The sequence below is a fragment of the Eumetopias jubatus genome, unplaced genomic scaffold, assembly GCF_037043125.1.
Source record: "Eumetopias jubatus isolate StellerSeaLion01/CBP00866 unplaced genomic scaffold, mEumJub1_p1.0 scaffold_7, whole genome shotgun sequence".
NCBI classification, from domain to species: Eukaryota; Metazoa; Chordata; class Mammalia; order Carnivora; family Otariidae; genus Eumetopias; species Eumetopias jubatus.
In genome coordinates, this window is record NW_028274813.1 from 141,339,781 (window position 1) to 141,354,658 (window position 14,878).

Sequence of the window (14,878 nt, forward strand, 5' to 3'; positions counted from 1 at the left end):
ACTTGGGTATATAATTTCTGTCAATTTTGGAAATATATTTTCATTGAAACGTTAAAGGTAGAAGCATTGAGTATAGATAGAGTGAGCATCTTCATGAGTTAGGCTTGATTTTGATTTTTTTTTAAATTTTTGTGTCTTTTTTAAGGTTTTATTTAAATTTCAGTTAGTTAACATACAGTGTAATAATAATTTCAGGTGTACAATATCGTGGTTCAGCACTTCCATACAACACATAGTACTCATCACAAGAACACTCCTTAATATCCATCACTTGGTTAATCTATGCCCCCATCCACCTCCCCTCTGGTAACCCTGGGTTTCTTTTATAGTTAAGAGTCTGTTTCTTGGTTTGCCTCTCTCATTCTCTCCCTTTGTGTTATTGAGATTTTTTTAGTTAGACATTTTTGTTAAAGTACAGAAATTATTGCCATTAATATTTTTAAATATGAAACGAATAATATCTTACTTCAATATAAAATTTTGATGTTAAATGTTGAGAACAGAGCAGGGAAACCTTTCACTGGCTTATATAACATCTTAATTTCCTAGGTATGTACAAATAACCCCTACACACACACACACACACACACACACACACACACACACACACACACACAGCATGCATACACACAGTAAATCTATTAACATTGGACAACTACGGCAAAAATTAATATATTACAAATAGAAGTGTTACAAGACCACTCCTATGTTTTCACTTGGTGTGTGTGGGGTTGTTATTAGGTAGTTGTGCACATGTGATCAGATCTTTTTTTTATACATAACTTGATAGATGTGCAGACATTTCTGTTATGTATTTGAATATATTTCACCTAAAATTAGAGCACATAAACTTTTTTTAATGCTTGTAGATGTGAAATGGTAAAATAAGGTTCTATTGTTAAGTATGATTTCTAGAATGCTGTGTATGTAATTATTTATAAAACATTTGTTATTTCTAGATATATATCCATTGCTGACAAACATACTTTTAAATATCATACTTTTTAAAATCAATATAGTAATTAGTTTCTCTGCATGTTCAGTGGTGTGTTGTGAGGGCTATGGATGGAGGGAGTGGTGGATGTTTTCCAATTTCATCTATAATGTATGATTCTTTTGCTTCTTAACTATTATTTTTGGTTTAAAGAAAGTGTGAACATCATGTATATGTTGCAGTCATGCTGTTGAGAAACTATAAGTTTGACATGTTTAACATTTGCAAATTATTCTAAGAATTCTATATGGGTGGCTCTTTGTGGTTTGTTAAACAGTGGTATTTGTAATTATAACTTTTGACTTAGGAAATATATAGAATTGTTGAACATGATAGAGGGTAGAAACAGTATTCTTTTGATACTGTTCACCTTTGTATAGGATTATATGGATTGCTGGAGTTGTTAAAGACAAATGACTTGAAAATTGAGTTAAAAGATTCTGAGCTATATTTTTGTTAACATTTGTGTGTGTTTATACACACGCACACACATGTATATAGTCAGGGAGAACAGAGTGGTTAAAAGTTTTGTCTCACAATTTCATTTAGAAGAAAAATTAGACTGCGATAATTAAATTGTACCCATTTTATATAAACATATTTCTGCTTAAGGGACATGTAGGTATATCTTATTTTCTCAGATGTACTTAGGTTGATGAAATTCATTTTTCTAAAGAACATTTTATAGAATCTAAATTACAAAATTCTGTGTTCATCTGTTATGTGGCAGTATGACAACTTTGTAAATAATGGGCAAGTGAAATATTTATTTTTAAACATTTAATATTTCTAGATGTACTGAGTGTCACAGTATAATGTAAATGTTTTCATTGTAAATGTGTTAGGATTATTGTATTTCAAAATCAGCTTGGCAGAGAAATGGATCATTGATATGCAGGCTCTTGGAGCTGTGCAACATTTATATTAATTTGGTTGTTAAGAGGAGAAATAGAAAAGATTGTGCATTATCCCATCCTCATAGTATAATAGTACGCCATTGTATAAGTACAAATTATATATTAAAAAACTTGTACCATGTAAATTCATTTGATGTTTCTGAATGTATCATAATGTATTCCATTAGGAGCTTCCTGATACATATATGTATATATATGTGTGTGTGTATATCTTTTATTTTTATGTTAAGACTATTTTTTAGAGCATATTTAGGTTCACAGCAAAATTGAGGGCAAGGTACAGAGATTTGCCATATAGCCCCTGAGCAACACATATATAATCCCCATCATTATCCACTCCGTACATGCATAATCACCGCCATTATCAATATCCCTCATCAGACTGGTACATTTGTTACTACTGACGAATTTTCATCGACATGTCATTATAACCCAAAGTCCATGGTTTGTTTTGGTTAACTCTTGGTGTTGTACATTTTGTTAAGTTTGGACGGATGTATAATGACCTGTATCCATCATGGTATTATACAGACTATTTTAATTGTCTAAAAATTCTCTGGGCTCTACCTATTCATCCCTCCCTCATATTTATTTTTATGGTTGTTGTTTACATTGGAGATATAAATGACTTTCTTAAAGAGATTTTATACTACCTCTTGGAACAATATACAGTTCTGTATGTGTTCCTTTGGTTGCATGACAATATTCAAGACAACTTTGTAAATAATAGGCAGATAGAATTTTTTTAATTTTTAACATCTAGTCTTTCTAGATGTGTAGAGTCTCACAAGGTATAATTTTGTAAATAATTCATTGTAAACTTTCATAGTCATTGTTATCAAGTATTGTAATAGCATTGCAATTGATAACAATTTTAGGTTTCTTGAACTATACATATTTTGGTATCTATTTATTGAGTTGTTAGGGGGAGAACGTTAAAAGGGTGTACTTCCACTCTTGCGTACTCTAAAAGAAAATTTTACATTTTAATCACTGCTTAGTCCTTGTATTTATCATGCACTATTATACATTAAAAATCCTAAGTCAGTTATTTTATAGCTGTATTGCTGAAAGGGCATTATGTGTTTTAATTATAGGAAATATGTTATGTAAGAAATTTTATTCTCCCTCTTCAAGCTATTCAGTTTCGTATTTAACTGGACTGCATGACAACATTCAAGACAACTTTGTAAATAACAGATGAATATATTTATAAATACCTAATTTTTCCAGATGCATGAGTTTCACATCATATACATTTATAAATATTTCATTGTCAAATACCATAAATTGTTTTTTTCTAAATATTTTGTCAGTGTAATAAGTAATTAATAATTGTTCTTTTAGTGTTATGTAACATTTTGATGTTTGTTGGTGGGTTTTTGGGCAGAGGGATAGACAGATTGCTTACTTTTTCTACAGATTGTTCCGTTCTCATGTAGAAGAAAGGATTAGATTTTATACTTACAAAATGAGTGAAAATACCCAGGATGTACTTTATCCTTAGAAAGAAGAAGGAAGACATGAGAAAGGGAATTGTGGTTTAAAATCACAGATATGTTAATTGTTAAAAGATACTTGTATTACTGGGTATTTACCCCAAAGACACAGATATAGTGAAAAGAAGGGCCATATGCACCCCAATGTTCATAGCAGCAACGTCCACAATAGCCAAACTGTGGCAAGAGCCGAGATGCCCTTCAACAGATGAATGGATAAAGAAGTTGTGGTCCATATATACAATGGAATATCACTCAGCCATCAGAAAGGATGAATACCCAACTTTTACATCCACATGGATGGGACTGGAGGAGATTATGCTAAGTGAAATAAGTCAAGCAGAGAAAGTCCATTATCCTATGGTTTCACTTATTTGTGGAACATAAGGAATAGCAGGGAGGACATTAGGAGAAGGAAGGGAAAAATGAAGGGGGGAAATCAGAGGGAGAGATGAACCATGAGAGACTATGGACTCTGAGAAACAAACAGGGTTTTAGAGGGGAGGGGGAAGGGGGGATTGGTTAGTCTGGTGATGGGTATTAAGGAGGGCACGTACTGCATGGAGCACTGGGTGTTACACGAAAACGATTGTGGATCACCACATCAAAAACTAATGATGTATTGTATGGTGAATAACATAATAAAATTTGTAAAAAAAGATCAAAAAAATAAATAAAAATAAAAATGAGAAAAAATGTTTTAGAAATCTGCTATTTGAATTTTCAAAAGAAGAATTTAAATAGTCATCATGGATAAAATAAAAACTTATTTTAAAAAAGGACTTGTATTGCTAGGTAATTATTTTACTATGTTATAAAGATCTACTTATCACAAATTTGTATGTGTATGTGCATATACATATATAATATAAATGTTAAGCACCTGTATACAGTAAAATTAGTTTTAGGAGTATAAATCTGATGGTATTCTCATTCTCATTCATTAGCTTATTGCTTTGCATTTTATTTTTTTGAAAATTATGGACATAGTATTTCGAATCTAAGCTTAAACATTTTATAATCCTGCTTCATGGTATATCTAAGTGTATGTTATTTTTAATATAAAATTGTTAAGTAGCTCCATATGTGTTTCCTCTTCTTTTACCATGTATATATACATCTAAATGAAAATAGAATTTCTGTGATTTTGAATATTTATTATTCTAAGAGCTTTTTGAAAATGTCCAGTGTGTAATTATATTTGTATGTTATGCAATAGTCAAATAAATGTCGAAAGTGTTCCATCTTAGTAGCCTGTAATAAATTATGAAAATTGCTTAGAAAGAAAAAGTATAAATGAAGATATAAATTCGTTTATTTTTTGAACAGCAATTTGACAATAATAGTTGAAATTCAAGTGTGTAAATATTTGAAGTGGTATAACTTGCTGCTGGGATTTTATCTATTCCAAGTCTCAAATTTACAATGAAGAAAGTATGTTATATATTGAGTATCAAATAATTTGATTCCTGATCAAATAATTGAGCATCTGAAATATAAGATCATAATGGTTGTATCTTTCATCATATGAATATAATTTAAACACTGGAAGATATTCTCATGTGAAAGGGTGTTTTAAGTGGATATTTTAAATTATTTCATTTTTTGAACAAATATCAACTAATAGTGTGTTTACAGAGGTGTGTCCATATGCCTCTCATTGTTCTAATGGAAATGGTAATATTTACTATTCCTGAGGAATGTAATTATCCTGACATGATTACAGAGTTAAGTAATGCTGACTCATCAGTGTTATTATATTGGTGATTATTTTAGCAATCTTAAGATTTTTCTACATGTGTAAGTTAAATGGTAAAACATTGTTAGTTATCTGTATATTGCTACCTGACAATCTGAAATAAATATATGAATTGTTGAAAGTTGTCTGGAAGATCATACGGCAAAAATTTAACATTACTGTGTAGAGAGTTGGGAATGGAAGGACTGCATCTGCTTTCTGCATTGAAATTTTAAAGATATTTCAAAAGGAACATTAAAACAACAAAAGGGAATTTTAAAGATACAACCAAGTTGTGCCTCTCTGTATCCTTGCCTGTTGACATCTTGGGAGTATTGGGCTGTTATATCCAATTTTGTATTCCCAGTGGCCATTCTGAATAGTTTGTGAGTGATCACGAAGAACGTGTAATTTAGAGACTCTAGTACAGCAGAGAGTTATACACACTGAAACAGTATTGTGGGATCCAAGAAGAGAGTATGGGAGAAGATGGGATTTGAGGTAGGTGCTAAACAATTAGATTTGAGTTTACAATCACATGAATGATTAAAATAAGTCATCGAAACTTTTTGTAAAGGGTAAATTTTCATAATGCATTGCCATATTTCTGGTTACTGACTAGATCGCATTGTTTGAGGGAGAGTATTGGAGTAAGTTACTCTTAATGGGAGTAATTGGAGAATGGATTCTTTACTTTCTTATATGGTAGTTGAGTCTGTCAGGATTTCAAGTAGGTCCTTACATTTTTTAATATATTCAGAATAAACATGAGAAACATTTCAATAAATTTGTGTTAAATATTCACTGATAAGGTAAGAAAAATTTTTAAAAGTTACTGTGCTATTAACTGCTTGTTTATCTCCATTCGCTATTCCTGATAATTCTGAAGTCATCCTAACTTGTGTGTCCTGGTGTCCCATTTGTAACTGGCTACATTGTATACTTAATTATCAGATGTACATGATGAAAAGAAGAGATTTATACATAACCTGAGGACAGCTGACATCAGGAACATTCCTCATGCTATGGACTTCCTCAATTTAAAAGTCTTATCTGGGAACCACAGGTAAGAAGGTACTGGATCAAGAAATGCTGTTTTAGGACAAGGCTTTGTCTAGGCTCAGGAAAATATCACTGGTGCAGACTTTGGAATATTCAACCATGTCTGAGAATTAGAAAATTAATTCTTTCCAAAGATAATTTTACTGAAATAGAGATGTGGAGGATATGTGGAATGTAGGAGATTATTTGTGTATTCTTTCAATTAATTACCTTATTTATAATCAAATACAGTAACATAAGTAATGTTATAAAGAAAGTGATCAATTGTTCATTAGCTGGGCAGAAAGAATTTTTGCAAGTAAATTTCATAGTGTGTTAAAGGGAGAAGTTCATGGAAATTGAAAAAAAAAGGGGAACACTCTTGGACTGTTGGTGGGTTGGACTGTTGGTGGGAATGCAAACTGGTGCAGCCACTGTGGAAAAGTGCGTGGAGATTCCTCAAAAAGTTAAAAATATGGTTCAGCAATTGAACCATGAGGCATTTATGTAGAGAATACAAAAATACTAATCCAGAGGGATACCTGCACCCCAGTGTTTATAGCAGCATTATCTACAATTGCCAAACTATGAAAATAGCCCAAGTGTCCATCAACTGATGAATGGATAAGGAAGAAGTGGTAAATAAACAATGGAATGTTAATCAGCCATAAAATAAGAATGAGACCTTGCCATTTGCAGTGAGGTAGATTGCAGTCATATATTTGTCAATAAGGAAAGACAAATACCATATAATCTCACTCATGGGGAATTTAAGAAACAAAACAAACTAGCAAAGGGAAGAAAGAGACAGAGGCAAACCAAGAAACAGAGTCTTGAGTAAAGCGAACAAACTGATGGTCACCAGGGGGAAGTAGGTAAGAGGAATGGATGAAATAGGCGATGGGGATTATGGAGGGCAGTTGTGATGAGCAAGTGGTGTTGTATGGAGGGGTTGAATCACTAAACGGTACATCTGAAACTAGTAGTACACTGTATGTTACTAACTGGAATTTAAATAAAAACTTAAAAATATTGGTAAAGTAATGGCTGATGTTGGAGAGTTACATCAGCTGTGGGATTGATTGATGAGGTATTGTTTCTAAGCATTAAGAGAAATTTATAACAAAGTTCAAGATGAGCTTCCACTTATCTGCTGCTTTAGATATTCTATGACATTGGTGTATATCTTACCTTACAATGTTTCTTTTTTCTTCCTATCAGGAGATGATAGTTCCATGAATACACACTTCTGCCCTCTTTGTTCGTAATTGCAAGAATTGGTATCACCAGACCTCTCATTGACAGTATTATTCATTCATGTGTTCTTCACCTCCGATATCTGGTCCCAGGAATACCCCTTGGCGAAATTATTGTAAGAACAGATAAGTGCTCATTTGATTCAGGGAGGGACACTTCGGTTATACAGGAGTTAATTTTATGACTCTTTTTAAGATTAATGAATTTTTGGTGGCAGCTAGTGGGGAATGAGATCTGTTCAGGTTACATATTGTTGAGTAATAAATAATCCTCAAACTTGGTGGCATAAAGCTTCTATTGTGTTGTTATTTAATGAATTCTGTGTGTGAAGATTTCTGATAGTGCCAGAATGTGGAATCAGGTGGGAAGAACCAGTGTTAACAATGATTCAAACAGCTAAGGGCTGGAATCATCTGGACCCTCCTTCACACATATGTTTTGTGCTTGGTTTGGGATGACTTGGAAGGCTGGGCTTAGATTAGAGCACCTTTAAAAGAGTTTACCCGGAGGAAGTATCATAAAAATGAGTATTAGAAGAGAGCCTTGGGAAAGTGGCATGTGGCCTTTGTGAATGAAAATTAGAAGTCACGTAGTACCAATTCTGCCATATTTTGTTGGCTAACATTGTTATATGACCACCCAGAATTCTAGTAGAGATCCCATCTCATGGTGGGGTAGGGCCAAGGTAACTGCTGACCTGTAGTTTCATATAAGACCAGATAAAAGAAGGCACAGTAGTTAAGACCTACAGCTGTGGAACTTTAGAATTTTATTTTTTTTTTAATTTTGGGATCCATTCACAATATTCCTATCAAATCATATATCTATCTTTATGAGTTCAATTAATTTTGAGAATCTCACTTCTCACACATTTTGAATTTCTTGCAGATATTTTTCAACAAATATCTTACACATTGTCTGGCATAGAGTAAAGTTTTACTGAATTGTTTTGTGACTTTGGGAATAAATTACGCAAAAGATAACTTGGAGAAAAAAAATTACATTTTTGGGATTAAGTGAGTTAGAGGAATGCAAAAGAGGGAAGAGCCCAGGTGCGCTAAGCTGATGCTGAAATATGTAATCTTAGAAGTAACTAAAACAGTGAACTATAGGAAGTGTGAAAGGGAGCAGTTGTTAAGGAAATCATTGATGTTATAGCAAATAGTGTATCCCAGCTCCTGATGGATCAAGAGTTTTAGGATTCTCATTTTTCTTTCTTTTCCCACTGTGCCCCTCTAGAAGGTTAATTCACGGGATATGAGGCCAAGCGTGAATGCAGACGAATTCCTTAGACATTGTTTTTCAGAGGGCCTTGGCTGCCTACCTGTTGATCCCAGGATAACCTTAAAGGTGAAGACTTTATTCCTTAGGATTAATCATGACTAAATAGAAGATTAAGGACTTCTTGGGGGAAGTGCCTACTCAACAGTTTTGTGGTAGCCAGCTGGAATAATGGGTTAAGATCTAAATCTATTCTGAAGTTCCATTGTAGCATCTATATCTTTAGTATAGTTACCATTTTTTCTCATCAAATGGACTGAGGTCTCTTTCTTATTTTTTTGGAACTTTTTGGCATTGCTGTCCTGTTTCTTGTACAGAAATGCGTATAGATTACATGAAATAATTCTGTATGTGAATAAGCAATCTAGAGATACAAGCAACCATTCAAATACATAGTTGAACAGAGACATAACATGAGAATTATCAGGGTATGAGAAGAAAGAACTGGCTTTTTTTAAAGTTGACATGCTATGTTACATTAGCTTCAGGTGTATCAGTAGTGAATAGTGATGGTGAATCGCAATGGTCAACACAATAAGTGTAGTTACTATCTCTAGCCTTATTAGAAATTCAAAATCTGCTGAGGGTTCTAGAGGGGAGGGGGGTAGGGGGATGGGTTAGCCTGGTGATGGGTATTGAGGAGGGCACGTTCTGCATGGAGCACTGGGTGTTATGCACAAACAATGAATCATGGAACACTGCACCAAAAACTAATGATGTAATATATGGTGATTAACATAACAATAAAAAAATAAAAAAAAAGAAATTCAAAATCTGATCCATCTATTATTTTTTCACAATTAAATGGCTGTTGCATTTCATTGTACCTAATTTTATTAGCTCCTACTGATAATTGTGTAAAAGTGTTGTTTCTAACTTTTAGCCATTTCCTAATGTGTTCTCTCAGGTGATGACTTAACAGAAAACTGATGCTCTTGCTTCTGTCACCATCTTCAAATCCAAAAGACAGTCTTCATAATGTATGGAGACTTCTGTTTCATGTGTTGGAGTGGCTATTCCTCACAGATCAGAAAAACTGGACTGAGAAAGCTCAAGTTTGAAAGTCCTAAAGAGTGTCATTGGAGGGAATTGTAACCAGGCATGTTGAATGTTTTCATTATTGACACTGGACTAAATCTCAGGAGCTTGAATGTGGGAGATGTTATTATACAGAAATGCTCAGGATGGTGTGATTGCAAGGCTTCATTTGAGTGTTCCCATAAGTATAAAGTGCATATATTTATAATTTTCACTTACTACAGGGTAAATTTAAAATTGATTGATAAAAAAATTACCTTTTTCCATATTTCAAAAGGCACAGAAATTTGTGAAGGATAGTATTTTTTACTTAAATGCTTTTTTCCCCTCCTAATTCTACTTCCCAACATTATCTACTGTTAATGGAGTTTTGTGCATATGCTTTTGGGGTATATTGATGAACAAATGGTTACGCTAGTAGTCTTTTGGATACATATATTAGCTACAAATTTTCTAGGCAGTTACATGCTTTATATAGAAATAATTTTTAATTTCTCTGGCTAATTTGTTGAAAACAGTCTTAGCATTTCCACCTTATTGGAATTAAGTATATCCAAAATTTATATTCTGAGTCAACAGTAGAAATTTTCCCCAAATGGTATAAATTGTCCTCATCAATCTTGTCTCCCACTATTTGTTTATGAGACTTCTGTTTTCTTGAACAGTAGAAACATATTTCAATATTTTAATCTTTGAAAATGTGGTATTACAAAAAAATTGCTTTCCTTCCCTTACTGTTCAGTTCAGTCATCTTCATATGTCCTTAAACCTTACTAGTCACTTATTTCGTTTTCCTCTGTGGGTTTTTTTTTTTTTTCATTTCCCTCAGAATATTAGTATTTTTGTTACTGGTTTCTAAAATATCATTTATGACTAAGGATGTTAAACATTTGCCATGCATTGCTAATGAAATACCATGTGGTTCTCATCACCGTTTACTGTGATGTTTTACTTTTTGGTTGTACAGAAGTTGTGTATTCAAATATAATAATGTTCTGCTTTATGCCTTTTGAGTTTTGTGTTTTTATTCAAAAACGTGTACATCACTCTCATGCATTCTTTGTATTTTCTTCCATTTTTTGGTCAGTTAATTCTGTCATTTTATTTTTTCCATTAATCATTACTGTAGTTTTAAAGCATTATCTACTCAAATGATTTACCTTGACTTAAGGTTATTTAGGAATTCCCACATATAATCAACTGCATTTCTCTGTTTGCCTTACTGTCTATTGATACTTTAAAATTATTGATGATTTTTAGCCTATTCCATTGAGATCTATCTCATTTCTCTTCTTTTTTTCAGAATATCCCCTGTCTATAGTCACATTTTTTTCTCTCAATTGATGCTTAAAATTATTTTGCAAGTTGGAAAAAAATGCAGTTTTACTTTCATTTGCACCAAATTTAATAGATTAATTAGGAGAGAATAGATCTCTTTAAAATTGAGTCATCTTATCCAACTGCAAGGTACGTCATTCTATTTTTAATCAAATTGTTATGTTGGAAAACTGCTGGTGTAATTTTTTTATTCAGTCCCAGTCATTTCATAGTTTTGTTAATGTAGTGATGGGGATTGTACAACTACTTTATTTTCTTACTTATATATGAGATATTTTTGTTTACTTTTCTAGTGACATTTCATTAAAATTCCAAAATTTTGCTTTTCTTTTTTAATTCATGGTTCTTACAGAATTTATGGAAGAAGAAATGGCCCTTGCTTATTTGACAGTGAATATTAATCCTATTAGTTTAAGTTTCGTTTAGTTAAGGGTCATTTTAGGTAACTTTCCTATCTTTACTGGGCATTTTTGGCAAAATTTGTTGACAGTTTAATAAAATGATTTGTATTTGTCATGTATTATAGGTGATCTTAGTTGCCATTATAATTATTGGTTAGGCTAAAAACTAACTTTTCCTAAAAACGAACATTCTTGAACTATATTTTTTGTATGTGTGAATGTGCGTTTCTATTTGTTTGTGTATGTATATTCATAAACATTTCCCTATTATAATTGTTACAATTTTATTTGCAATTTCTGAAAATACCCTAAACAAACAGCTTCTATTCTGTTTTTGTCAGGTTTTTGTATTTGGTGTACCTGCTCTACCAAAATGTTTGGAGTATTATTTTTTATAGCCTGGAAACAAGAAGTACTAACAATAATTTTTTAATTTTTATTTTCAAATAACTTTTGGATTACAAAAATGTATATTGTTCTCTACCTTCTTATATTAACATCGTTCATTTGTATTACACAGTTATCTAAGCCAGGAAATTGATATACTCCTGTTAACTGATCTTTTTATAATCCATGATTGAAAGTGGAATCCCACATTGCATCTAGTTGTCATAGTCTCCTTAATGTCCCTTTTCTTGGGGCACTTGCCCAGTGTTCTTTGATTTTTCACAATTTTGATGTTTTTGAAGAATCTACAAAATATCTAACTATTGATATTACTCCTTATGGGTTTGTGTGATTTTTGTCATTGAAATTTCGGTTGTGCATAAGATTACTACAGAAATGGTACTCCCTTCTGAATTCACCACTAGAGATCACATACTGTTGATGTACCTTGTGACTAGCAATGTTACTTTGATTACATAGTGCTATATAATAAGTATTCTTAGGGGAAGATACTACAAATACTGTTAATACTTTTATCTGTAAATTTTAGACTGTATTGTTGCCTGCAATAATTAATACACGGTGTTTCACAAATTGTAATTTTTTTGACAAAAGACTTTTTTCTTAGTTTCAGAAGTAGAGCTAGTGATTCATCAGTTGCATGTAACACCCAGTGCTCTCATTACATCATGTGTCCTCCTTAATGCCCATCACCCAGTTACCCCATCCCCCCACCCAACTCCCCTCCAGCAACTTGTTGTCTAGAGTTAAGAGTCTCTTACGGGTTGTCTCCCACCATGATTTTGTCTTACTTGAATTATGTGTCTGTTTCTGTGCCCCTACCATACTGTCTTGATGATGACAGCTTTGTAATAGAGCTTGAAGGCTGGAATTGTGATGCCACTAGCTTTGGTTTTCTTATTCAATATTCCTTTGGTTATCTGTGGTCTTTTCTGGTTCCATACAAATTTTAGGATTGTTTGTTCCAGGTCTGTGAAAAAACTTGATGGTATTGTAATAGGAATTGCATTGAATGTTTAGATTGCTCTAGGTAGCATAGACATTTTAACAATATTTGTTCTTCCAATCCATGTGCATGGAACATTTTTCCATTTTCTTGTGTCTTCCTCAATTTCTTTTATAACTTCTGTATTTTCTTAGAGTATAGACCGTTTACCTCTTTGGTTTATGTTTATTCCTAGGTATCTTATGGGTTTTGGTGCAATTTGTAAATGGGATCAATTCCTTAATTTCTTTCTTCAGTCTTGTTCGTGTATAGAAATGCAACTGATACATGTGCATTGATTTTGTATCTTGCAACTTTGCTGAATTCGTGTATGAGTTTTAGCAATTCTGGGATGGGGTCTTTTGGGTTTTCCACTAGAGGGTCATGTCATCTGCGAAGAGTGAGATGAGTCTTTTGTGCTCATTTGGATGCCTTCTATTTCTTTTTGTTGTCTGATTGCTGAGGCTAGGACTTCAAGCACTGTGTTGAACAAGAGTGGTGATAGCCACTGTGTTCCTGACCTAAGGGGAAAAGCTCTCAGTTTTTCAAAAACCACATTGAGAATGATATTTGCTGTGGGCTTTTTCTATATGGCGTTTATGATACTGAGGTATGTTCCCTCTGTCCCTAAACTGTGGAGAGTTAAATCATGAAAGCACGCTGTATTTGTCAAATGTTTTTTTTTTTTTTTTTTTAAGATTTTAATTATTTGACAGAGAGAGAGAGAGCGAGAGAGGGAACACAAGCAGGGGGAGTGGGAGAGGGAGAAGCTGGCTTCCCGCTGGGCAGGGAGCCCAATGCTCAATCCCAGGACCCTGCGATCATGACCTGACCCGAAGGCAGACGCTTAATGACTGAGCCACACAGGTGCCCTCAAATGCTTTTTCTGCATTTGTTGAGAGGATCGTATTTTTTTATTTATGTATTGTATCACATTGATTTTGCTGATGTTGAACCTTCCCTTACAACCCAGGAATAAATCCCACTTGTTCATGGTGAATGATCTTTTTAATGTACTGTTGGGTCCTACTGGCTAGTATTTTGGTGAGAATTTTTGCATCCATGTTATCAGGGGTATTGGTCTATAATTCTCCTTTTTGTTGGGGTCTTTGTTTGATTTTGGATTCAAGGTAATGCTGGCCTCATAGGATGGGTTTGGAAGATTTCCCTCCATTTCAATTTTTTGAAACAGCTACAGAAGAATAGGTATTATTTCTTTTTTAAATGTCTGGTAAAATTCCCCTGGGAAGTCATCTGGCCTTGGACTCTTGTTTGTTGGGAGATTTTTGATTACTTCAGTTGTTTTGCTGGTTATAGGTCTGTTCAGGTTTTCTATTTCTTCCTGTTTCAGTTTTGGTAGTTTATACATTTCTAGGAATGCATCCATTTCTTCCACATTGTTTAATTTGTTGGCATATAGTTGCTCATAATATGTTCCTATTGTTTGTATTTCTCTGGTGTTGGTTCTGATCTCTCCTCTTTCATTATTTTTTTTATCTGGGTCGTTTCTCTTTTTCTTTTGATGAGTCTGGCCAGGGGATTATTGATCTTACTCATTCTTTCAAAGAACCAGTTCCTAGTTTTTTGATCTGTTCTCCTGTTCTTTTGGTTTCTATTTCATTGATTTCTGCTCTAATCTTTTTAAGTTCTCTTCTCCTGCTAGGTTTAGGCTTTATTTGCTGTACTTTCTACAGCTCCTTTAGGTGTAAGGTTAGCTTGTGTATTTGAGACATCTCCTTTCTTGTTTCTTGAGAAATCCTTCTTTGTTATATTCTTCCCGCTTAGGACTGCCTTTGCTGCATCCTAAGGTTTTGAACAGTTGTGTTTTCATTTTCATTTGTTTCCATGATTTTTTAAAATTCTTCTTTAATTTCCTGGTTGACCCATCCATTTCCTGGTAGGATGCTCTTTAACCTCCATGTATTTGAGTTCTTTCCAAATTTTCTCTTGTGATTGAGTTCTAGGTTCAAAGCATTGTGGT

The 14,878-nt window shown here is 33.3% G+C and overlaps 1 long non-coding RNA gene across 1 annotated transcript; it reads left to right on the forward strand.

The window, feature by feature from the left end:
- Positions 1-4,898: 4,898 nt before the first annotated feature.
- On the forward strand, positions 4,899-10,536 carry LOC114223806 (uncharacterized). The gene is made up of 5 exons (XR_003612250.2): positions 4,899-5,649; positions 6,103-6,214; positions 7,411-7,561; positions 8,686-8,796; positions 9,635-10,536. It is a non-coding gene; the product is annotated as an uncharacterized LOC114223806 (long non-coding RNA).
- Positions 10,537-14,878: the final 4,342 nt, after the last annotated feature.